Source organism: Acomys minous (genome assembly GCF_964271855.1).
Source record: "Acomys minous genome assembly, chromosome: 13".
Lineage (NCBI taxonomy): Eukaryota > Metazoa > Chordata > Mammalia > Rodentia > Muridae > Acomys > Acomys minous.
This window is the reverse complement of record NC_140495.1, coordinates 104,619,984-104,646,284: the sequence shown is the minus strand read 5'-3', so window position 1 is coordinate 104,646,284 and position 26,301 is coordinate 104,619,984. Positions and strand designations below refer to the sequence as shown.

The window sequence follows — 26,301 nt, the reverse complement described above, 5'->3', positions numbered from 1 at the left end:
GTAGAGGCACAATGGCAAGCTGGCCAGAGATAAGTGGGGTTCATAGTTCAGGTTGACTTGGAACTCAGTGTGTGGCCTCAACCACTTGAGTGCTGGGATTACAGGTGTAAGCCACCGTTCTCCCCTAGGAAAGTGGTTCAGTGCCGCTTGCTCATAGGGTGCTAGCCTAGGGGATGGCCAGTTGCTGCCGCACATACACGCTGCATCACACCCTAGGCATTTGTGGGCTCTCTGCCAAACCTTCCCACTACTTGGAGGCGTGGCTGTAACGCTCCTGCACAACAGCCAGAGAGCCTGCTGGGGACACGAGACGGACACGAGACGGACACAGTGTGCCCTGCAGCCTCTCGAGGTAAAGAAAACCCCTTTCCCACTCAGGCTAAAGTTACCCACACTAACCACACTGGGCAGGGATGGGGGACTTTGCTGGGACTTCCCTGGGAAGCAGCAGGGACTTGCCTGACTTCTATTGCTCCAGATTGGAGCCTGAGCCAGGAAGGAGGCCAAGGCCCCGCTGGAGGAAGTGACCACACCGCTGCAGGGTTTCCGTAGTGCTCCAGCCTGGGAGTGCCCCACCCAGCAAAGCAAACTGGGCACTGACCACAGCCCAGCGGGGGTGGGTGGGGGGATAGGGGATGGCCAGCCTCCATACAACCCAGTAGAGAATAACTGCATCGCTGACCATAGCCCTGGGGAAGGGGAATGGGGGAGCCCCTATTGTAAGGCTGGGAGGTAGGGCTGGCACCAGGGCCCAGGGCTTAGCCTGAACTCTCTCTGCTCCTGCTCTGCCGGATCTGGGGCCAACTCTCCTACCTGGCTGGCCTCAGTTTCCTTAGCTCCTCACTGAGGATGTTAGTGGAGCCTCCAGCCCAGAATCGCTGTGGTGGACATGGAGCTCAGGTGGATGACATCTGCTATGCTGGTCATTACTACACCTGGATACAGCTGGTCCCTCATGCCCTGTGCTATAGCCCAGTCACACCCCACCTCCCCAAGCACCAGGGCTTACAGTAGCCTCTTGCCTCAGACAAGGAGGAAGTTAGAGGAGAGGTTGACACCTCTGGGAGCATCTCAGACAGGACCACATTCCCCCCAACCAGGGCTCCAGTGGGGAAGTGGAGTCAGCTGGCCGCCTAGCACTGCTCCTGCAAGGATAAACAGTTCTGTTTGATTTTCTATGGCATGCATCCCATGTGGGGATGGGGTGACATCCCAAACATCTGCATGGTTCTGTGTGCTTGTGGGGTGTAGCTCAAAGAACGGTAGACTTTGCTAGGAGCTCGCCGGCCCAGCCCTGACTCTCCACAGTGCCTTAGCCCAGCCATGCCCAGGTTGCTCCTGTCATTAGTCACAGAGTATTTGTGTACATGTCATATCGTTGTCACATTTTCCCGCTTAGGGTTCGGAAGGACTGTGGGTCCCTGTAAGCCAGCTCTGCCTGCTTGTGCCCAGGGCATATGGTGCATCACCCAGACCTGGATTTGCTAGGGTGATATCCCAGCTGCTCTCCCATCCCTTCACGTTGAACAGCCTGAAGCTGCTGCTGCTTTGTCTGGACAGAGCACAGATGCAGCAAACCTGGCCTGGCTGCTGCTTCCCTACGCTGTTCACCCCTGCGCAGCCTTTGCTGCAAACAGTTTCTGTTCATTTCTAGGCTGGAAGGCTAGATTTAAAAATCCATCTAGGAAGCCGAGGGCAGTGGTGCCTACCTGTAATCCCAGCACTTGGGAGGCAGAGGCAGGTGGATTGCTGTGAGTTCCAGGCCAGCCTGGTCTACAAAACCAGTCCAGAACAGCCAAGGCTACACAGAGAGACCAAGTCTCGAAAAAACAAAGACAAACAAACAAACAAACAAATAAAAACCACTGATCTAGGTGTTAGCAAGTATCTGGTTCCCACTCAAGTATCTCTTGCCAACTAAAATGTCACTTACAAAAAGAAATTTTCGTTGGTTTTTTGTTTTGTTTTGTTTTGGTTTTTGGTTTTGGTTTTTGTTTTGGTTGTTTTTGTTTTTTGAGACAGAGTCTCTCTGTGTAGCCTTGGCTGTCCTGGACTCACATTGTAGACCAGGCTGGCCTCAAACTCAGCAATCTGCCTGCGTCTGCCTCCCAAGTGCTGGGATTAAAGGCATGCACCACCACACCCGGCAGACATTTCCTTAAAGAAGCTAAAACCACTTGATTGGCAGTTGTCAGTTTTTTTTTCTACTTTGACACAACTGTTATAAAAGCCATATGGCGTAAGGTGTGAAGATAACTCTTTAGGACAAAATGAAGGGTGAATTAACCACTTCTTTGTGCTTCTTTTGAACATAGGTACATGGTACAGTAGCTTATGATACTGAAACACTAGGGACAATGACTAAGGGTCCTGGTTCTGGGGCCCCTGGTGAGGTTGGGATCAGGTGCAAGGATGTGGGGAGGTGCTTCTGGGTCAGTGCGGTGCCAGGGTAACAAACAAGACAGAAGGACCGTGCGATCTCTGGGAAGATGATCCTTGTGGGCTGAGCTGAGAGTCAGGTGGGACGGGAAATAGCAGGGTAGGGTTATTTATGCCCTTTGGGGGCCAACAAGCCACCATGCCTCCTATCTGACATCTCTTCTGCATGTTCCTACTGGACCAGGAACACAGATGGGGCCTTGAATCCAATATCCTATACTTGTCCCTACCACTGGCAGCCCTCATCAGTCCTGCTCTGTTAGGAACTTGTCCCCAAGCCCCAAGTCGCATCTGACATCAGAGCACATGCAGAGCCCAGTGTGGCATCCTTGCTAGACATCCTGTGTCATGATTGATGTGGTAGCTGGAACGTCTTTGTTGTTGTTGTTTTTTGAGACAGGGTTTTTTGTTTTGTTCTGTTTTGTTTTTTTTGGTAGCTCTGGCTGTCCTGTATTGTCTTTGTAGACCAGGCTGGCCTTCAACTCACAGAGGTCCACCTGCTTCTGCCTCCCCAGTACTGGAATTAAAGGCCTGTGCCACCATGCTCGGCTGCACTTAGCACTTTCTGAGAGACTGCTATGGGTGTGTTTAGCAACAGGGGTACGAGGGGGACCACCATGTGTCTTCAGGACCAGACCTCAGGACAGCATACATGGCTGCTCCCTTGCCATGGTATGACAGAGACAGAGGAGGTTCCCAGGGTCCTTACTGATGGCTGGCATCACTCTCAGGGCCACCTCCAACTCTCATGAAACAGCAATGCTTTGCCACAATACAGAACTTGGGTGAGGCTGGGACCCTGGGCCTGTTGTCTGCACCCATGAGAAAACAGGCTGTCAGATGAGAGAGAGAGAGGTGGGGGACATTTCCAGTGGCTCTGTTGGACTGAGAGAAGGTTCCAGATAAGAGCTTCCTGAGAGGTCAGGAGGAACTGAGACCTCACCCATTCTGGTGTGTTGGGAAGTACACTCTGGTGTCCTACAGACCAGCGTCTGCCTTCTGGACCAAGGAGATTCGTCTCCATTCTCACCTCATTGCAGGGTGTGCCAAGTGAGGCAGAAGGCTGCACCACAGCCCCAAGCTGGAAGGCTATAGCTGTGACTCCTAGGTCACAGGTGCCAAATGACAGAACTGGGGTGGTCCAGGGAGTGCGGGCTCCCCTCAGCACTGGTCTCCCATCCAGAGACAAATCAGGGACCAGATGTAGCCTTGGCTGCTCCCTGTCCCCACCCTGGAGAACTCCCAAAGTGGATACCAGCTGTGATCACGCCGCCACCCCCCCACCCCCCGCAAGCCACTCCCATCCCAGTGCTCAGGCAGGAGGCCCTCCATTTTGATGTCCTAGACCAGGAGTGGTGAAGATGCCACCTTGCCACATACCAGGCCCAGGACTGGTGGGTACAGGGAGAGGTCGCCCCTCCCTCACTTCTCTGTGGCAGCCAGGCCTATGGTGCAATGTGTTTCTGCTAGTGGTTCCCAGACCAGGGCTGGAGTTTCCCTGGGTGGGGAGAAAGTCAGGCCAGGATCACCAGGAGGAAACCACAGTGTGAGGAGAGGCTGTGGAGCTGGTGGGGACTCCCCGAGGGCCCCCACACACCACTTTCTCTAAGGAGGCAGAGGAGTCCCTGATCCAGCACTCTTCTCACCAGCTCGTTCTTCAGAATGTGTCATTCCCCCCTGCATCCCACCCCCACTGCCCAGAGTTAGCCCAGCCTCTGGGCTATAGAAAGAGCCCTCTGCTGTAGCAGCCCTGGACCATAGAGTTAGTGGGACCTGATGATTCTCTTCCCTTCTCCTTTTTGCAGGCCCTAGATGCTGATATTCCCAGAATTCCTCCAGTTCCCTGAGCCTTGTACATGGCCAGCCATTTTTCTCCTGCTTTGAGCCACCTCCTCTTATAGGGACTAAACACGGAAGCCAATCCCTCGGAAAGCCCTATTTTTTTTTTTTTTTTGAGACAGGGTTTCTCTGTGTAGCCTTGGTTGTCCTGGATTTGCTTTGTAGACCAGGTTGGCCTTGAACTCACAATGATTCACTTGCTTCTGCCTCCCACGCCCGGCTATTTTCAAACACAATCATGGGCTGGGTGTGGTGGCGCACGCCTTTAATGCCAGCACTTGGGAGGCAGAATCAGGTGGCTCGCTGTGTGTTCGAGGCCAGCCTGGTCTACAAAGTGAGTCTAGGACAGCCAAGGCTACACAGAGAAATCCTGTCTCAAAAACAACACAAAACAAAAATCACACAAAACAAACACAATCACCTCCCAGCTCTGAGGACTATCCCTGAGCATTTCTCAGCCAGCTAACAGGAGCTATCACACACACACACACACACACACACACACACACACACACACACACACCTTCCACATGGCCTGACCCAGCCTGTGAGCACAAGTGAGCACAAGTCGGGAGTGCCTGAGACACCTGAAGCATCTTCTTGCATCCAACTCCCCAGGCCTCTGTAAATGGTCATGCTACCAACAGCCCTGGCTCCCTCCCTCCTGTTCCTATGGGAATACCAGCGGTGCCAGCGATGCCAGAACAAAGCAGCACGTCATTCTCATCAGGTCGCCTGTGCCAGCATGCAAGAGCCCATCTCTCTCCTGCCTTGGGGCCTGTTGACTGTTGATGTTGCGTCATAGGAGGAGGGGCTTGGGAGGGTCTTTCAACACTCCCCTGAGGTTCCAGCTACTCAGCCCCAGCCATTTGTAGGCAATTTTACTCTAATTGTGCATGAGAGAGTCTAGAGTAGACAGGCTGCGGAGGTGTTGGAAGGGCGCTGTCTATGAAGCCATGGGGAAGCTAGCATCCGTGATGGGTGTAGACTTTCCGGTGTTCCTGCTTTGGGGGTCATACGTGTTATGTAAGTACACCCCCAAAACCCATTAATTCCCCCAGGGTGACTGTGGTGGAATCGTGCTTTGCTCTGTTGTTGTGGCTGTATAAGAAGAGGGTAATTATAGCCGGGTGGTGGTGGGGCACGCCTTTAATCCCAGCACTCACAAGGCAGAATCAGGTGGCTCGCTGTGAGTTCGAGGCCAGCCTGGTCTACAGAGTGAGTCCAGGACAGCCAAGCCTACACAGAGAGACCCTGTCTTGAAGAACCAAAAAGAAGAAGAAGAAGAAGAAGAAGAAGAAGAAGAAGAAGAAGAAGAAGAAGAAGAAGAAGAAGAAGAAGAAGAAGGTAACTGAGTTTTGTTTTCTTTGTTTGGGACAGGGTGGCACTATGTAGCCCAGGCTGGCTTGGATTTCTTTGCCAAATTTCTTGATCAGGCCACAGCAGAAACCACTCAAGGGTTGGTGGTCTGGAAACCCCAGAGCCAGAAACCAGGAGGAAAGCCCCAGACCAGGTGGCCAGGAGAGAGAGGTATGAGAGGAGGGACGGATTGGCAGCCCTACCAATGCACGGTTTATTGCGCCATTATGCAACCACTTTCTTTTGAAAAAGATTCCTCCCTCCCTCCCTCCCTTCCTTCCTTCTTTGCTTCCTTCTCCCTTCTTCCTTCTTCCCTCCTTCCTCCCTTTCACCATCTTGCCCCATTTCAATGTACTACTTTCACTTTGTGTGTATGTAAGTGCACGTAGATGCACACGCATGTGCATGCGTTCCTGTGGTGGCAGGGCAACCTCATGTGTATTCAGGTGAATGGAAAAAAGCAAGGAAGGGAAAGGGAACGGGAAAGGACAGGTTCTGGGTTTGGTGAAGAAGAAGAAGAAGAAGAAGAAGAAGAAGAAGAAGAAGAAGAAGAAGGTTTATTAAAGATGTGTGGGAGAGCATAGCCAGAGGCAGGGAAATCTGCAAGAGTCCAGAGTGGACATGACCCTGAGCTGGGCTGTGTGGGAGAGAGGGAGGGGGAGGAAAAGGGGGGCCAGGCACAGCAGCCAGGAGGCCCAACGGTACAAAGAGGACGGGTCACCAACAAGGTTGAATTATATAGGGAAGAGCTTCCAAGCCCCCTAGGCTGGAAAAGTTTAGGGTAGGGGTGGGGTATGCCAGCCAGGAGGGCCCTAACCCTGTGGCCAGCGTGGCCTCGGTGTGACAGCCCACAGAACACCATTACTAGAGAACAAGAGACGGCCCTAGCTCTGCTCACCATCCCTCTGCTGAGTTAGCCTGACAGGTTGCACTTAAGACTGTGTGAGCTCCAGTCCCAGCAGACTCACCCACCTTTCCTGCCCCATCCTTGCTCTGAGTCACCACTAGCCTGAAGTAATCGATTCTAACTTACCCTCTTAGGAAGGAAGGTTCATAGAGCAGGATCTGACGGGTCACAAGGCCGACTGTGTTTTTTTGTTTTTTTGTTGTTTTTTCTGTTGCCTGGACACCCATAACACACTGGCCCTCCAGAACCAGAAGTTTGGCTTTTGTGGGACCTCAGGACCATCCTTGCGGCAGCTGTCACCAGAACGGGATGAATGGAAGTCTCGCTGGCTGTGGCAATTGCTTTTCTCTCTGCTGAAACAACTACTTAACAAAAGCAGCTTAAAGAAGGCAGGGGTTGGCTTTTCTAAAGTATGGCTCGTTCTGAGGGGCTGGTCTATCCTGGGAGAGGCTGGGGAGCAGGAGGGGAAGGCCGGGGCTCATGTTTCCTTCAGTCAGGAAGCAGAGGAGAAGAAATGCTGCTTTTCAGCTGACATTTTCCTTTTGAATCCGAAGCCTGGCCTACAGCGTGGTGTCACCCATATTCAGGGTAGGTCTTCCCATCTCTCTAGACATTTCTATCACGGAGACTCCCAGAGGTATATTTCCATGTTTCCATGGCCATCCTAAAGCTCATTAAGTTGACAACACAGCTCCACCTTTTGTTAGTCTGACACCAGAACACATCAGTTTAATTTCTATTTCTTGTCCCGGCCCACGAGGTCTTCAATGGGTACCTGTGTGTGGCGGGGGGCAAACAAGTGGGGGGACAGGAGACACAAAGAAATGAGGGCAAGTCTAGATTCTGATCAAGCCCCGTTTATTGAAAAATTTCACAGAGTTTTTATAGGCACGGGGGCATGGGTATTTGTGTAAACGAGGGTTGCTATGGATACCTAACTCTGGAATGCTCCAGCAGGTGTCTACCTTTATAGCTACTATAATCACAGAAGAGGGAGAAATTCCAGAGAGAAAGGAAAGTTGTAAAAGATGTGGTTAGTCAGGAAAAAGTTCCCGGAACTGCTGCTCACAGGCAGCTGGCCTTTAATCTGATTTTACCAATAGTCTTACTGGAAAAGCTAGTTTATAGCCAGAAAGGAGTAGCTCTTACTATGAGCTCGGGGGTCTTAGAATGACCGCCCCCCACAATAAACCACAGTTTATTTTCTAACTGCCGAACCACAACAGTGTCAGCTGGTTTCTGGTAAATGACAGACTGCTGGAGAGATAGAAACCTAGGCTCTGACAAGATGGCTGAACACTGGCCATATGGCCTACTGTCCCCAACAATTTCTTTTTTTTTTTTTTTTAACAATTTCTATTTATTTTATGTATATGGGTGTTTTGCCTGTGTACCTCACGTGTGCTGTGCCCATGGAGGCCAAGGGGCCGAGTTCCTTATAACTGGAGTTACAGACAGTTGTGAGGCCCCACATGGGTGCTGGGAACTGAACACTGGTCCTCTGTAAGAACAGCCTGTGCTCTTAACCACTGAGGCATCTCTCCAGCCCACACATTACTTTAAACCATAGCATTCCACCTGGCCCCTAAAATCTTTATCTCAAGGTGTAAAATGCATTTAGCCCAACTATAGAAGTCACTGGAGGCAGGGCCGTGGTGGCACACTCCTTTCATCCCAGCCCTTGGGAAGCAGAGGCAGTCAGATCGCTGTGAGTTCGAGGCCAGCCTGGTATGCAAAGTGTGTCCAGGACAGTCAGGGCGGTTACACAGAGAAACCCTGTCTAGTAAAACCAATAAATAAATAAATAAATAAATAAATAAAGGTCACTGGAGTCTTTAAGAATTCTGACAATGATCAAAAGTCCAAAGTCTCTTCCATAAGAGCCTATAACATGTGTATTTTAAAAGTTACAGGTTTCCAGGCCAGGCAGCGGTGATGTACGCCTTTAATTTCAGCTCTCAGGAGGCAGAGGCAGGCAGATTAATGTGAGTTCGAGGCCAGGCTGGTCTACAAAGTGAGTCCAGGACAGCCAAGGCTACATAGAGAAACCCTGTCTCAAAAAAACCAAAAATAAATAAATAAATAAAAGTTACAGGCTTCCATATTCAATGGCATGGAATAAATACTCCCCTTGCAAAAGATAAGACTGGGGCCAAAGTATGAAATGACAGAGCCAAAATAAGACCTGTACCTGGCAAGGGGACCCTCAGCTCCCCAGCCAGCCCTGTCCCTGATCGGATAAGGTGTGTTCAAAAGAGTGACCATTGTAGCAGAAATGAAGCCCCTCCTCACTGTGCCCTCCCTTTGGCCACCAGATGTTGCGCCCAAGAAATGGCATTTCCCCAGGAATCTCACGCTGCTAAATGCAGGGGACGGGCCACATGGCCAATGTTCAGCCATCTTGTCAGAACCTAGGTTCCTATTTCTCCAGAAGTCTGCCATTCACCAGAAACTAGCTGACCTTGTCGTAGGTCGGCAGTTAGACACCTGTTGTGGTTTATTGTGGGGGCTGGTCATTCTAGACCCCCGAGCTACCCCTTTTCCGGTGGGACTACTGATAAGATCAGATTAAAGGCCAGCTGCCTGCCAGCAGCAGTTCCAGGAGCCTTTTCCTGACTAACCAGATCCTTCACAACTTTCCTGGAATTTCTCTCCTGCAATTAGCAGCTGTGAAGGTAGATACCTACCTGCTGGAGCATTCCAGAGTTAGGTATCCATAGCAACCCTTGCTTACACAAATACCCGTGCCTCTGTGCCTATATAAATTCTGTGAAATTTTACAATAAACGGGGTTTGATCAGAATGCAGACTTGCCCCCTTCTTCGGGTCTTGTGTTCTGTCCGCAGCAGGTAAAAGGAAAAGGCTGAAGCCTGGCCCCAGCCAGAAGGGAATTTATCTGCCAGGAAGAGCTTTCACATCCTGCTGGAAACTTTTTTTTTTTCTTTTCAAGACAGGGTTTCTCTGTGTAGCCTTGGCTGTCCTGGACTCATTTTGTAGACCAGGCTGGCCTTGAACTCACAGAGATCCACCTGCCTCTGCCTCTCCCAAAGTGCTGGGTTTACAGGTGTGCGCCACCATGCCCAACTTGTTGAACTTCTTAGACCACCTTGCCGAAAAGGTTGGAGCCCAGACACTGCTGATGACAATGGGAGGGAGCCCATCTTACGGGGACTGCTGAGCTGTCCTGTCACACCTTCTGTTTAAACCTAGACAGGATCCCAAAGATAGACTATGGAGGGAGGGTCTTTGTTCCTCTTCCCAAAGTAGCCACACTAATCAAATCTCTCTCTCTCTCTCTCTCTCTCTCTCTCTCTCTCTCTCTCCTTCTCTCTCTCTCCCTCTGTGTGTGTGTGTCTGTCTGTCTGTCTGTCTGTCTATCTCTGTCTGTCTGTCTCTCTGTCTCTGTCTCACTGTCTCTCTGTCTCTGTCTCTGTCTCTATCTCTGACTCTATGTGTCTCTGTCTCTGTGTGTCTCTGTCTCTGTGTGTCTCTGTCTCTCTGTCTCTGTCCCTCTGTCTCTCTTCTCCCTGTCTTTCTGTCTGTCTGTCTCTCTCTCTGCTTTTCACTGTGAACTTGTCTCTTTTGTTGGCTAGTTGAGACTGAATAGACGATGCTGCTCTGTTAGGGACTGTGACCCTCACAAGCCTGATAACAATTTGACAAGTCACAGCTGGGAGAAAAGACTGATTTGTGTCAGCAAGTTGACCCAGGTGGAGAGGAAAGATTGAAGATTCCCACACAGTTGCTGGCCTCACTTTATCCCAGGCCTCACATTCCCCGGTCTTCCCACTCTCTGCTTCCAGAAGGAGGTGAGAATTTGGGCTTCCTTCTGGGACTCTTGAGGAAGTCTGACTCTGGCTAAGTTTTCCCCATCCGCACACCTCCCGCTTTGCCTTCCGTTGGTTTGGGGCTTCCTCTCACAAAACCAGTGCTTTGAATTCACTTTTCCAGGAGCGAGGTGGAGCGTGGCCTGTGGGGGTAGCCTGAGGCCTCTACTGTTTTGGGCCATATGTGTTCTTTTCGAGCCATTGTTAGCGATCGCCATTTGGTTCCTAGCTCTGTCTCTGCAGGGTCCGGCCCGGCCATCCCTGGTTCTGTTGAGCCATTTGGGCTGTTGCGCCATGTTTGACAGACAGACTTCGTCAATTGGGAAGGCTTGGAAGGACTCTGAGCCCTTGGGGGTGCTGAGCCGTAAGAGCAGTGGATCATGTGACTGTAAAGAATGCTGTATGTACTCTCTTGGTGCTTCTGGTGCCCCAGAGGCAAATTCTAGCTCACCAGCCTTTTGTTAACTTAGAACTGTGAGCCAGGGGGTGAGATTAAAGGCCTGTGGTGCCACCTGCCTCTGCGCCAAGAGAGTTATAAAGGAAAACTGGTAGCTTCAGTGCTGGGGGAAGGAAACGCTGTGAACTGGCACATCCTGGAAGTTCAAGGTTTTTTTGGGGGGTGCATGGGGCGGTGGGATGGGGGAGGCTTTGATATGCACCACGGGTACATGTCACTAGGGACCAGAGGAGCCTGGAGCTTAGGATTGGCTTGGTATGCACCACAGGCACAGCCAGGGAGCCTTCCGGGGACTGACCTCCAACCCCTATATATGTTACAGTTGTGTGGCTTGGTCTTCTTGTGGGACTCCTAACGGCAGGAGCAGGGTCTGTCTCTGACTGTGTTGCCTGCCTTTGGGACCCTTTCCTCCTACTGGGTTGCCTCATCTAGCCTTAATAGGAGTGAAGGTGCCTAGTCTTACCGCAATTTGATATGCGGTGAGGGAGGAGGAGTGAGGGTAGGGGTGGTGGGGGTGGTGGTAGGGGGTGGTGGTAGGGGGTGGGGGTGGGTGGTGGGGGTGGGGGTGGGGTGGAGGAAGCCAGAAGGAGAGGAGGCTGCCAAGGAATCTACAGTTGGTATTAACAAACAAATAAATAAATGAAAAAAGAAATCTGGGAAAGAAACACAACACACACACACACACACACACACACACACACACGTCCTGGTTTTTTGTTTTGTGGTTTGTTTGTTTTTTTTTTCAAGACAAGGTTTCTCTGTGTAACAGTCCTTGGCTATCCTGGACTCTCTTTTGTAGACCAGGCTGGACTCGAACTCACAGTGATCCACCTGCCTTTATTTCCTGAGTGCTGGAATTAAAGGCGTGCACCACCACGACCTGCTTGATTTTGGTTTTTTGAGACAGGATTTCTCTGTGTAGCCTTGGCTGTCCTGAACTCACTTTGTGGACCAGGCTGGTCTTGAACTCACAGCGATCTGCCTGCCTTTGCCTCCAGAGTGCTGGGATTAAAGGTGTGCGCCACGTGGGTTTTATGGTTTTCTGAGCTCCCCCTCTGCTTTGCATAGTGTGGGGATATGACAGGCAGCCCTAATCTGACACTGTGTCTCTGCCTGCCCAGAAATGAACTGCTCCATCCCAAGTCCTTAGAGAGCTCAGAGCTGAGCAATTGCTCACACAGGTCCCTGTGATGACTAAAGAGACTTCGTGTGGAGCCAGGCATCCCTTAAGGACCCTTGAGCTGGAGTGCCTGGGAGGTCCTAGTGGCCTGCAGGTGAGATAAGATAGGCTAATGCGCTGTAAGGTAGTAACAGCTACTGTAAAACCCTGCTTATGGCTGTGGGAAAGGGATGAAACTTCAGCAGGAAAGTAAGAAGCAACTGAGGGAAGTAACACAGCTCCCTGCCCAGCTGTGGATTCCGTGGGCAGTTGTAATATACAGCTCTATGGGCTCTAAGGCCGCCTGCCGCCCTTCTGCTTGCTGTATGAATCCATTCATTTAGCTGGGTGCAGTGGCGCACGCCTTTAATCCCAGCACTCGGGAGGCAGAGGCAGACGGATCACTGGGAGTTTGAGGTTCAAGGCCAGCCTGGTCTACAAAGAGGATCCAGGACAAACAAGCAAGGTTACAGAGAGAGAGAGAGAGAGAGAGAGAGAGAGAGAGAGAGAGAGAGAGAGAGAGAAGAGAGAAGAGAGAAGAGAGAAGAGAGAGAGAGAGAGAGAGAGAGAAGAGAGAGAGAGAGAGAGAAAGAGAAGAGAGGAGAGAAGAGAGAAGAGAGAGGAGAGAGAGGGAGAGAGAGAGAGAGAGAGAGAGAGAAAGAGAAGAGAGGAGAGAAGAGAGAAGAGAGAGGAGAGAGAGAGAGAGAGAGAGAGAGAGAGAGAGAGAGAGAGGGCAATTCATTTAATCTAAGTTTGAATTGAGTCTAAATCTCTGGTCTGTCCCAGTGGGTTTGAATGCCACAATACACAAGGTCTTTTCCTCGGTGTGCTGCATGTGTGTGCCACCCCACCCCACCCTCCCTTTCTTCATGCGCTGGTTCAGTCTGTGGGGCTTGAGTTTTCTCTGCTACCATCTGCTGTCCTCCAGGTTTCCCCGGCCTTTTACTTCTTTAACTGGAAGAGAGAATGAATCACATCAAGACCCCTAGACTGTATCAGATATGCTGTCTGTTAATAGCAGCGTCAAGGTTCAAGGAGGACCGTCACACCCCTGGGATGTGCTTCCGCATCAGGGGCACTGGAAGGGCATGTGTGGTTTAACAGTTTCCTCTAAGATTAAAGCATCCCATCCTGCAGGAAGCTCCTTACACAGGAAGGAAAATAACTCAAACTAATCACAGGAATTCCCCGTAACTGAGCAGATTCACTAGCCCCCTCCCTGCTGAGTAAAGAATAAAAGCTAAGAGTCCCTCTCAGACAAAAGGAGGCTGAGCTGCAAAGACTCTGAGACCAGACCAGCTGCTTGAGCGAAGTAGAAACTATCAGCGTTGCCTGGAAGAGGTCATCAGGATCCGTGGGAAAGGATGCTCTCCAATCTGTTGGGGTACCTGCAGGCTGTGCTGTGTGTGCCAGATTTTCCAGCTTTGCGAGCTGTCACTCATGTTGGGGTGAACTTTCGTCTTACAGCCTGTCTTTGAGTCATTTCTTCTCCTGTAAGTAGCCCCTCACCCTCCCTACTTTCAGTAACCCCAATAAAACTCATTTGTTCATCAAGATGGACTCTGGAGGTGTCCAGCTTCGGTCTGCCGTGGGCTCCCTATCTGGAGGAGTAGATGTGTGTGCTGTTGTAGGGGCAAAATTAAAGCCATATCCTATATGTAATTTATGTTCTGCCATTAATGATGGTCTGTATGAGACCTTGTCCTCTAGGTACCTTTCTCCCTGCGTTCTGGGAATGACACCTGGCAGCACTTTCTAGAAAATCCACTGGAACAATTAGATGCAATTAACGCCCAATGATCCTCTGAGACAAAACAACTTCCCTAGAGATTCAGCCTCCTGGACCTGCCTCCTGAAGGTCCACATTCCTGAGACTCACGACCCCCGCTTATGGTTTTTTTTCTTACTTCCCTGTGACCCCAACCCCTAATTACAGTTTTTCCTTGTAAGCACATTATCCTTGAAGCTCCAGTGTCATTCTCCTATCCTGCTGCATCAGGAAGGATTGTGATCCAAAGCTCTGAGCCCATAACACAGGGCGCTCTGTATATTGCATCGGTATCAAGCCCTTGTGGTCTTTTTTGGGGGGTCTCGCGATCTGCGTAATCTTGACATGATGTGTCTTCCCCTGCAAAGGTTTTGTTACACAAAAGCATAGGCCTGCCATTTTAAGAGGCTGGTCAGCCAGCACATGCCTTTAATCCCAGTACTCCCAGGTGGATCTCTGACTTCGAGGCCAACCTGGTCTACAAAGAGAGTCCAGGACAGCCAGGGCTACACAGCAAAACCTTGTCTTGAAACAGATCAGATGTGACCACACTGTTCAGCACTTTGGCCCCGGAGACAAAGGACTGACAGTCCCTGCTGAGAACACGCGTATCTCTATATACCTCTACTAGCTGAGGAGTGGTGGGGAAACAAACCCAGTCCTCAAAAGATAGAAATATCAGAATATCCCTTTGTTGAGGGGGTCTCTGAAAGCCCCCCCAAACACTTTACCATCATGGATTTCTGTTCTACTCTTTTACTTCAGGCTGCCTCTCATAATGGTCTCACAATGTGTATATATGTATACATATATATGAGATAGAATTTATTAGAGCAGCTAACAGGCTGTGGTCCAGTTAATCCAACAATGGTTGCTTGCCAATGAAATAATAATCCAGAAGCTACTTGGGAGGCAGAGGCAGATGGATCGCTGTGAGTTCGAGGCCAACCTGGTCTACAAAGTGAATCGAGGACAACCAAGGCTACACCGGAAAACCTTGTCTCAAAAAACCAAAAAACAATAAGAAAAATGAAAAAAAAACCCAAGAATCCAGCAGTTGCTCAGTGAACGGGGCTGGATGTCTCAGCCGGTCTTCAGTGTACACTGAAGAAGTGGCCTCTAAAGCCAGCGAAGGACTGGACTCACAAGCAGGCACAGAAAGCAAGCTTCCTTCTCCCCTGTCCTTTGCGTAGGCTGCCAAGCAGAAGCTGAGGCCCAGGTTAAAGGCAGATCGTCTTACCTCAAAAGACCTGGAATAAAAGTGTTATCTTCCCACCTCAGAGATCCTGATTAACAGTAGGTCTTCCCACTTCAAATGATTTGACTTAAAACCTGCTTGGGTTTTAGTTTATTCTGGATGTGGTCTTAGCAAAGCTAGTTTCTCATGGGTAATTGGTGTCTGCTTCCTGCACCACCATACCTGCCGCTTTCTTCATATGGTGATAGGTCTGGTGTGGTTACTGATGCTGTTTCCCAAATCTGTTGCGAGGTGTTTCAGAATGTGAGTCAATGGAACACATTTGAAATTTTTCTCTTTTTCTTTTTTCTTTCCCAGTTTTTGTTTGTTTGTTTGTTTCTTGTTTTTTTGTTTGTTTTGTTTTGTTTTTGAGACAAGGTTTCTCTGTGTAGCCTTGGCTGTCCTGGACTCACTTTGTTGACCAGGTTGGCCTCGAACTCACAGAGATCCGCCTGCCTCTGCCTCCCTGAGTGCTGAAATTACAGGTGTGTGCCACTGTGCCCGGCTTTCTTTCCCAGTTTTTTTATTAACGATTTCGTCAGTGTGGAAAGTCATGAGAAGTCGAGAGGAGAGACTGGCTGCTCAGGTGCCTGACTCCCGAAGCTTGTGGTGGGTGGTGGGTGGGGGTAGGTGTCGATTTGAGGACTGTTTGGGGTGCTTGGTACAGTATTTGCCCATTGGGGAGCTGTGAAAACGGCAGTCTGGATTTTTTTGCTTGCTGCTTCAGAACTCACTGCTGGTGGCCGGTCCTCTCCTGGGTCTCAGCGAAGCGATGCCTATGTACTGCCCTTTGGCCCTTTGTAGTATGACGCGGTGCCATACCCCCAATATGGAGGGAAGGGGACAGCCTCCTCACCCTGCTCTGGTGGTGTTCTAGTATTCCGTTGCTGTGACAGATACCATGACCATGACAATTCATATAAAAGAAGGCATTCAATTGGCCTGTGTTCATGGCGTGGAGTGCAAGGGGCCAGCCCTGGGGTGAGGGTCAGGGCCCAAAGAAGGGTGGATGCAGAGTGGCAGGGGAGGAAAGGGAGGAATGAGCCAGGCACAGGGATTGGAGGAGGAATGAGCCAGGAGCGGGGATTGGAGGAGGAATGAGCCAGGCACGGGGATTGGCAGAGTTTACAGCGATTGACTGGCTTTATTTATACAGAACTCAGCAGGCAGGGGTTGATGCATGTTGTTCCAGAACACAGATCATATCATTTTTGTGCCTAGACACATGTTTTCACTTCCACTTGGTCATGTCTTTAGTCATCACTGATAAACCATGACAGAAAAGATTTATCTTTTATAGTCATTTTCCCCTCATCAACCCCACAATCCAACTTTTAACGGTATTGAAGTTTCAAGGACATATTTTGCCAAAGCATGACAACCTGTTTGTTCTCAGGCTAGTAGCTCTTGCGGTTTCAAGGGCACTAGGCAGAAATAAAATCTCCAAGCCAGCCTGGGCATCTTGCCATGACCCAAGCACTGTATTAACTTTTAAAAGAGTGCTAATTGTCCTTAGGTCTAGGAAAAATCTTCAGCCCACTGCTGCTGCAGTTATTACTCAAACTCTGGCATAATACAATGTTTATATATTATATATTTGTAGTAGAATGTATTTATATATCTGTAATCTTGGTAATTTTTTTGTTCCTTGGTCATACAACACCATAGTGGCCCTGTACAAGTTAAGTTTTTTTCTAAGAAAGGGAGGTCTTAATATTTTAATCTTTTATAATTTATTAATGTCATTGCAGCCGGGCATGGTGGCGCATGCCTTTAATCCCAGCACTCGGGAGGCAGAGGCAGGTGGATCACTGTGAGTTCGAGGCCAGCCTGGTCTGCAAAGTGAGTCCAGGACAGCCAAGGCTACACAGAGAGACCCTGTCTCGAAAAAAAAAAAATCATTGTCTGTCCATCAGTATAAGCAAGAGGCTTTTAATTTGACCTGCTGCCAACTTCTCTAGCCTACTGAACATTGTTTACCTTTGTAAGTTTACTTTGCTTTGATTATCTTGTTCCTGAGTAAAGAGCATCCAGGGCCAGATGTGCCAAGAGTATGTTTGAGTCGGAGCCTCAGAAGGTCGTCTCTGGAGTAATTATTTGAGTCACAACGTCCAGGGGGTAAGGAAGACCTTCAAGTAGGTATTGATAAGGATATCTCCTTAAAAGTGGGAGGGGCAGTATGGTCTGGTCATCCCTGGGGAAGCTTGGAAGCAATGCTTCTGGGAGAGGGTGTAAGGGGGTAAATGATTCATAAGAAAATTTCCATCAATCCAGTATCCCCAAATTGTACAAATAATGAACGCCTCCGCCCCCACCCCCACCCCACCCCTGCGAGCATGGGACACGTAGAGATCAAGGCCAAAAAGTAGAGGACAGCACCACAGAACCACAGCGATTGCATCAGCTCAGCTTTGCTGGAGCTTTGTTAAACAGCTGTGTTGGCTTTATGATTTTTGCTGTCCTACTAGCCGTGCCAACAGAGGAAGACGGCGTGCAGGCAGACGTGTTGCTAGGGAAGCAGTTTTGATGGATATGGATCTGTAGGCATCAGAAAGAGACTCCGGGCTTGGCGTGGGCTTTTAAAATCGCAAAGCCCACCCTCAGTGACACGCTTCCTCCAACAGGGCCACGCCCCCTAATCCTTCTAACCCTTTCAAATAGTGCCACTCCCTGGTGACTAAGCATTCAAATACAGGAACCTATGGGGACCATTCTTATTCAGATCCCCCAGGTCTGCAGGTGGCCAGTTTGGTGTTGCAGCTGCCTGGAGGAACTCAGGGAGAAGGCCAGGAAATTCCACCAGGAACTCTGTGCTTTCTCTGTGAAGTGAGGCCTTGGTCTGGCCAGGCTCTGCTGCTTCCTTCTTCCTTATCTTTGATTTGGTCCGTAGGCCCATCTCGACTTCATCTTTGCTTCTTTGGGCAAAGCTCCTGCCCCCAACAAATTCATCCCTGTGCCTTCCACATGTCACTAACCAGCAGTAGAAGCCCCTACTGGTTTCTTGACCCACTGCCCTCTGTTCCATAGTTCCCACTTGTGTGCTGCTGAGGCCCCAGCCCAGCCTGAGGCTCTCCTATTTGACCACTCCCTATTCCCCTGAGGAAACCCATGGCACTGGTGGACAGGTGGGATCAGCTCATGTTTTGGAGGCCTTTGAAAAGAGACAGATCCATCTAGAAGATGTCAGAGCATGGCTACTACTGGGCCAGCATCCCCTAAGTGTCCCTGTACTAGCCCCTGCCTGCTGTAGTTCCTGCCCTGGGGCCTAGGTCTGGGAGGGTAAGAGGAGAGGAGCCCAGCCCCAGAGAAGAGTTGGGAGGCCGACAGACACACCAGGTGGGGACCTGCCTCTTTATCTGAGCTGGGGACATAGGTCGCCCTGCTGACATCACCCTGCTGACATCACCCTGCCTACTCTCCATGTTGGAGGAGTAGCTAGCTACTGCCTGTAGACTGCATGTCCTCTGCAAGAGCATGCTCTTCTCCCACCTTTCTGTGCTTCCAACTGTTATGCCGAGATCACCCAGATCATGAGACCCCCCCCCAAAAAAAAGACCATGAGGACTCGATACCGATGCAATATACACAGGGTCCTGTATTATGGGCTCAGAGCTTCGGATCACAGTCCTTCCTGATGGAGCAGGATGGGAAAATGATACCTGAGCTTCAAGGATAATGGGTTTATAAGGAAAAACTGTAATTAGGGGTGGGGGTCACAGGGAAGTAAGAAAAAAAAAAGCCATAAGCGGGGGTCGTGAGTCTCAGGAATGTGGACCTTCAGGCAGGTTGGGTCCAGGAGGCTGACTCTCCAGGGAAGTTGTTTTCTCTCAGAGGATCATTGGGCGTTCATTGTGCTGGCAGGCCCAGTTTATGGCAGTGCGCGATCATTCCCGAACCGTAAGAAGGAGTGGGGTCACCTGGAGACAAATTCTCACACAGAACATGGTATTACATGCAGAATACAGGTTACATATAGGATATGGCATTAATTTTGCCCCTACACAACAACTTGATGGCCAGGACGTTCTGCCACCTAGGAGCTGCCACAGAGCCCTTGTGGCATGCCGTGCAGGCAGAAGCCCTGAAGCATCTGAGATGCTCTACTCTGAGGTCCCCTATGCTCTGGACTCCTGGTCACTCTCATTCCCTGGGGATTCTCAGACCAGCCATATGTATATTCTGTCTCCTGGATAACATTGCCTGGTCCTCACTGTCTCACTCACTGGCTTCCCTTTTGTGTTGCTATCTTGCTCCCTAACTGTTCTGCATTCCTCTGTAGACCCTGCCTGGGGGTGGTTTGTGTGGTAGCTCTGACTGACACTGAGTCTTTCTAATACTTTACTTAGAATCTTCACAGCTCTTTCCGTGTTCCTTCTTAGGGCATCTAAGAAGCCTCTGCTAGATAGGAGCTGTGTGAGCTGATAAGAGCCCTGTGGCTGGAGTGTGTGTGTGTGTGTGTGTGTGTGTGTGTGTGTGTGTGTGTATTTTTTTTTTCAAGCCAAATGATCTTTGATCTTGGGCTAGCTCCAGACCTTATAGTAACTATTGACCCTCAATCCTGTCTCTCACCTGTCATCCTTGTAGCAGCCAGCTATGACAGATAAGACTCCTGAAATGCATGCTAAACCAACAGGCTCTGGCCCATACCAACTCTCTAGCTAAGAGTGCAGTAAAGGTCAAATCCTGTAAAACACTTCCGCCCCGAGAAAGACAACACCCAGCCTTTAGGCCACCTGATGAACTTTCTGCAGAACTTCTGTTTCTCTCCAAATCACTGAGACCATTGACTGTAAAGAAGAAAGGATTTTTCCTGGGTCACGGTTTTGGAGGACTCAGACCATGGGCCTGAACCAGTGTCAAGGCAGCACCTTAGGGTGGAGTGGTAGAGCAAGATGGTGTCACCTCTCAGACGTTCCATTGCTAGCTAGGCACACCACCTTAACTCCCAGCACTAGGGAGGCGGAGGCAGGTGGATCTCCGTGAGTTCAGGCCAGCCTTGTCTATATACTGAGTTCTAGGACAGCCAGGGCTACTACAGGAGACCCAAAACCAACCAAACAAAGTTCCGCCACATTTCAATATTGCCAGGCCTTCAACACTGCAGTATATGGTGTAAACAGAAATTGTTACATCATAGGTCAGTTGGAGGCGTCTTGTCTTTTTGTCTTTTGGATTTTTTTTTCTTGTTTTTAAGACAGGGTTTCTCTGTTGTAGCCTTGGCTGTCCTGGACTCACTTTGTAGACCAGGCTGGCTTTGAACTCACAGAGATCCACCTGCCTCTGCCTCCCCAAGTGCTGGGATTACAGGTGTGCGCCACCATGCCCAGCTGGCTTCTTGTCTTTTTAATCCCTAGAAATTTTCAAACAAGATGAAAATATCAATTTAAAAGGAAAATATTAGCCTGGGAACATAGCTTAGTAGAATGTGCTTCCCTGGGATGCACCGGATCCTGGAATTAGTCTCCAGCACCTCGTGGAACTGGACATGGTAACTCACAATTGTGACCCCAGCACTTGGAAAGCGGGGACAGGAGGAGCAAGGTCATTTTTGGCTACACAGAGTTGAAAGCAAACCTTGCCTGCGTGAGATCCTGTATAAAGGTTAAAAGTCTAGGTGTATGGTCATTAAAGACAGACTTGGGTTGCCTCTGTGGATGTTAGGCAATTTTCATGTTCCTGTTTCATGCAGGTTGGTCTGGTCATTTCTATGCCTCCATGTTTCTACAGGGTGATCTCAGCCACTGTTACCAAGGCCCCATGAGTCTGATGATGCTAGCCTGGCTTAGACTAGGACCTGGGCTCCCCAGCCTCCTGGTTAGACCAGGTAAGTCATTACCTCTTCTTGTGGGAAGGGTGGCCTCATAGGCTAGGAGGATGTTATGGTGGTGGCCAGGGGTTCAGATGGTATCTTATCAAGTGCTCGGCTTTCACTCAGTGTGCCCACATTATTACATGTAAAATTCAGTCAGAAAAATCATATAGCTCACATCACGCAAAAATACATGCTCTGTTGATGGCCAGAGAGCATTATCACAGACTTACTTACAGTTGTTTTAGCGTAGTTTCCTGTTGCCATGACAAAACACTCTGACAAAAGCAACTTAAAGGAGAAAGGGCTTTGTTGGCTCTTTTTATTAACAATTAAACTTTATTATACAACCCAACTAGCATATACAAGAAGGAAAAAAAGGTTAAAGGGACAGAAGATTAAAACCTCCTGGAATCCGTTCGGCAGGACGGGTCCTTAGGTATCTCAGTCCCACGAGCTGGTCCGGTCCTTTCCCCTCTCTCCGCGCCTTCTCCTCGCCTTCTCTCTCCTCTTCTTTTTTTTCTCACTACCTTCCCAGTCACATGCAAAGGCGGTCTTCTCTTTTCTTTGAGGGTCAATTAGGAAAACAATAGCCATGGTGGGGTTCCCAGGTAGGCTTCCTGAATTCCAAGCCCAGGAAGGCTCCAAACAGTCTCTTACAAGGTATTCATGGTGTGCCCCAAGGGTAAAGCCCGCCAAGACTGCTTCCACCTGTGACAAAGTTTAATCTTTTCCACAGGGCTTCTCTTGGCTCACGGTTCAAGGTTACACAGTCCATCCTGATGGTGAAGTCGAGGTGTCAGGAGCTTGAGGCAGCTGTCACATGGCATCCACAGTCAAGAAACAGAGTGCAATGAAAGCCTTTGACGGATCCCTAGTGGCTTACGGGGAGCTGGCAGAAGTTTCCAGGGGAGGGCCCTGGCAGTAAGCCACTGGGGTATGCTCTTGAGCATATTTTGTCCTGAGCCCTCTCCCTCCCTCTACTTTTTCCCTACCCACCTCCCTTACTTAAGTTTATCCCCAGCACCCATGAGTAAAGCTGAGCATAGCATCAAGCACTTGTAGCCCTAGCAAAGGAGAGGCTGAGACATGAGGATTCCTGGAGCTTGCTGGCCAGATTGATGTGCAGTGAGAGGGCTTTTCTCAGAAAACAAGGTGGAGAGCAATTCAGGAAGTCACTGGACACCAACACACACACACACACACACACACACACACACACACACAAATGATTTAAAAGAAAATAACCCCACATTGTGAAAGGCACTGAAACAGCCTTTGAAGACCTATGATCCTAGCACTTGGAAGACTGAGGCAGGAAGATTGCTGTGAGTTCCGGGCTCGCCAGGGCTACAGAGTAAGAGAGACCCTGTCTCCCATGTGGAATTCATCAGCAGCTAGGAAGCTTCAGAATGAAGGAGCAATGGCTCAGATTTCACAGGAACAGAGATTCCAAGCCCAGTGACCTAGGGAGCAGAGTCCAGTTGCCTGACTCCAGTTAGGGAGAAATGCAGGGTTTGGAGACAATAACTCCTTACAATTAACAACAGATGAGCAACAGTCAAAAGATCAGATATAATACCGGGAACATGAGAGCTGAGGTCCTTGAGGTAACAAAGGGAAAGATCAGACCTTGACATTAGAAATTTACAAATGTATTTGCAAGGACCAATGAGAGGGCAGCTTTGGCATGAGACCCAACTTCCCACACAGCTAAAACCATGTTTTCTCACTGAAGGTTTCTCTGCGTTAGACTTGAACTCGCTCCTTCTCCACCGTGGCTTGCCCTAGCAACTCCCCTTCTTCTGTTTAGTAGACTTTTAAGCCCGCAATCTTCTTTTCCTCACTATCCCAGTGTGCTGCGACCTCCTGCCAGCAGGAAAGACGCTTGACACAGGATCCTTCTCAAACACGTTTTATTGGGAGCGCCCCTTGAAGCTGAAGCGAAAGACCCCGAACCCCCCTAGAGCTTGAACTTAAATACCATCTAAAGTGGCGTGTTAACACCTCACAGGTTCAGACAGAATGCCTAATTAACATATGAATGCAGATAGGTCAACAGCTACACAAGCGTAGTTGCAATTAGCATAGTCCCCCTGACGGGAGGGGCAACTAGAGATAGCTCTAGCAAACGCATGCATGCGTACTGGCAATTGTTTACAGGTAGCAGCACACAGACCAGCGCCATTATTGGGTGCGGCTGGCACAATCGTGGCTGGCTCCTTACACCAGTGCAATCCCAGGCATTGGAAGCTTTCCACATCTGCAGGGCTCCCTCGCTCGGGAACATACACACAGGCCCTGTGTCAGGTCCCAACGACACCGCTCCAGGTGGCTGCTGAGCAGCTCTGAGGCACACCCTGGCTCTGTACTGTCTCCAGCTATCACTGTCCTCACCCTTGGCGTCATCTACTGAGAAATTCCTCAGGTTCGCTGCTGTCACCATCATGATGAACTTGTAGTTGATGAGGATGTGGTCCTCACATCTGATGAAAAAGTTGTGGTCCTCACATCTGTTAGGTGGCAGACTCCTCTGTAAAACTTGTATGCTGTAACTTCTTAAATACCCTTAGTCATAACAATACATTTATTTTATTCTTTTTCTTTCTTTTCCCTTTCCTTCCTTCTTTCTTCTTTTGATGGGGTGTTGTGTAGCCCAGGCTAGCCTGGAACTTGCAGTCAAGAATGGCCTTGAGTGTCTGATCCTCCTGCCTCCTGAGAGCTGGGATTACAGCACGTTCTAGCTACTACATCCACTTTATGTGGACCTAGGAATGGAACCTAGGGTCTTGTGTACTGGGCAAACACTTTACCACCTGCGCCACATCCTGAGCCCTCACTGCTGATGGTTCTGTCACACAAATTTTTACAGCCCATATGTCGATCGAAGAAGTTATATCATTGTCACCACACACACATTCTGGAATGTTCTCTGAGCTCAGCCGGTCAGGCAAGTTCAGGGCAGTTGTCTCAGAGTCCCTGGGTTCTGGCTCTGGCTCTTGTCAGTAGGCTGTCCAGTAATGTTTCTATTTCTTTTATATATTAATTTCTCAAGAATTCCAAATAGCTAACAGGAAACACTGAACAAACAAGCCAGTTCCTCCGACTCTCTAACTGGTCCTGTAAACCACTTAAAGTCCACTTTGACATCCTAATGCGGCCTTATAAACAACAGTAATAAAAAATGATAGATAGTTCCTTGATTTGGTTCTTTTTGTTTGTTTGTGGGTTTGTTTTGTTTTGTTTTGTTTTTCTCGAGACAGGGTTTCTCTGTGTAGCCTTGGCTGCCCTGAACTTGCTTTGTAGACCAGGCTGGCCTTGAACTCACAGCAATCTACCTTCCTCTGCCGCCTCCTCCCGAGTGCTGGGATTAAAGGTGTGCGCCACCACTGCCCAGCTACTTGATTTGGTTTTAAGATATCACAGAAGGCTTGGCATATGCATTATCATGATGAAGTTGTCTGTTTATTTCAGTATGCTGTAGTTTATGCCAACTTTGCATGCCTAGGAGAATTTTTTGTTAAGATTTTATTTTTTTATTTCTTTTTTGTTTTTGTTGTTGTTGATGTCATCATTTTTTTTTTCAAACCAGGGTTTCTCTGTGTAGCCCTGGCTATCCTAGACTCACTTTGTAGATCAGGCTGGCCTCGAACTCACAGAGATCTGCCTGTTTCTGACTTCCTGAGTGTTTGTGCTTGGATTACAGGAGTGTACCACCATGCCCAGCTTTTATTCTCTCTCTCTCTCTCTCTCTCTCTCTTTCTCTCTGTCTCTGTCTCTTTTTCTCTCTGTCTCTCTCTGTCTCTGTCTCTGTCTCTCTGTCTCTCTCTGTCTCTGTCTCTCTGTCTCTCTCTCTCTGTCTCTGTCTCTTTTTCTCTCTGTCTCTCTCTGTCTCTGTCTCTGTCTGTCTCTGTCTCTCTGTCTCTCTCTGTCTCTGTCTCTCTTTCTCTCTGTCTCTCTTTCTCTCTGTCTCTCTTTCTCTGTCTTTCTCTGTCTCTGTCTCTCTGTCTCTCTCTGTCTCTGTCTCTCTCTGTCTCTGTCTCTGTCTGTTTCTCTCTCTCTCTCTCTGTGGGGTGTGTGTGTGTGTGTGTGTGTGTGTGTACACCATTTGTGCACCTAAGTGCCTATAAAGGCCAGACGAGAACACTGAATCTCCTGGAACTGGAGTTATAGACAGTTGTGAGCTGCCCTGTGGGTGCTGGGAATTGAACCTGGATCCTCTGGAACAATAGCCAGTGCTCTTAACCATTGAGCCATTTCTCCAGGCCTGCATGTGAGAATTGAACATTCTACAATAAAAATAAGACAACGTTATGCTTAGGCTATCTTTAATTGTGTGTGTGTGTGTGTATATATATATATATATATATATCAGGAAATTTACCATCTTAGAGCACACAGTAGTGTATCAATGCACTACCCATACTATCTACTTCCAAAACTTCTCATTTTCTCACCTGAGGGTTCTCCCTTCCCAGCAAGTTTATATTCCCCTCCCCCTATGCAGGGAGCCGCCCTGCTCCCCCTCCTAATGTCCTACTATAGGCGCTTCATGTAAGTAGAGTCACAGAACACTTATCCTCTTATGCCTGGCTTAAATCTGGTTCATCTTGGTCAGTGGTTCTTAACCTGTGGGTCAGGACCTCCAAAGGACCATTGGAAAACACAGATATTTACATTACGATTCATAGCAGTAGCAAAATTACAGTTACGAAGTAGCAACGGAAATAATTTTATGGCTGGAGGTCACCACAACATTAGAAACTGTATCAAAGGGCCATAGTTAGGAAGGTTGAGACCTGCTGATCTGTGCCGGGGCCTGTTGGCATTCCATTACAGGCCGTGTCTGCTCTGCATTTTGTCTGCTCATTCACCCATCAGCGGCACCTGGGCTGCTTGCCAGCCTACAGCTCTTATGAACGTCATTGCTGTGAGAGCTACAAGCATCCATTTGAGCTCCTGCTTTCATTTTTTTTTTTTTTTCTGGGTAGGTACACACAGAAGTGGAAGTGGGTCACATGGGTCTATTTTTATTTTTTGAGGAACTCTCTGCTTCTCACAATGGCTGCGCCACTCACACTTCCACAGGGAACGGAGCTTCCCCGGAGCCCCTGCCAACGCTCGCTCTTATTTTCGGTTTATTAGCTTCCCCACGCCCCTCCCGTCACCTGCTCTCGTTCTAAGTTTACTAATTGCCATCCTGACATGGTGTGGCCACACTCACTGTGCCTCTGGTTTGCATTTCTCTAATGACTCCCAGTGTGGGATTTTTGCCCTCTTGTTGGCCATGTGTCTTTTCACCTCTGGAGCTATTTCCACTCAAGTCCTCCACCAATTTAAAAAAGTGTACTCTACGTGTTAACTCCTTGTCACGTGCGTGATTCACAGGCATCCCCTCCATTCTCCCAAATGCTGTTTCTCTCCATCAGCGTGTTCACTGGTGAACTTTACTAGAGTCCAGTTTGTCTCTTTTGTTTGTTTGTTTGTTTGCTTGATTTTT

General features: G+C 49.2%; 2 long non-coding RNA genes across 2 annotated transcripts; one reads left to right on the top strand and one right to left on the bottom strand.

Annotated features, from left to right (window-relative positions):
- Positions 1-312: 312 nt before the first annotated feature.
- LOC311582252 lies at positions 313-22,652 on the top strand. The gene is made up of 3 exons (XR_014774053.1): positions 313-352; positions 20,720-20,816; positions 21,541-22,652. It is a non-coding gene; the product is annotated as an uncharacterized lncRNA (long non-coding RNA).
- Positions 6,726-9,356, bottom strand: LOC311582253. The gene is made up of 2 exons (XR_014774054.1): positions 8,956-9,356; positions 6,726-7,843 (listed from the first exon to the last, which is right to left on the bottom strand). It is a non-coding gene; the product is annotated as an uncharacterized lncRNA (long non-coding RNA).
- Positions 22,653-26,301: the final 3,649 nt, after the last annotated feature.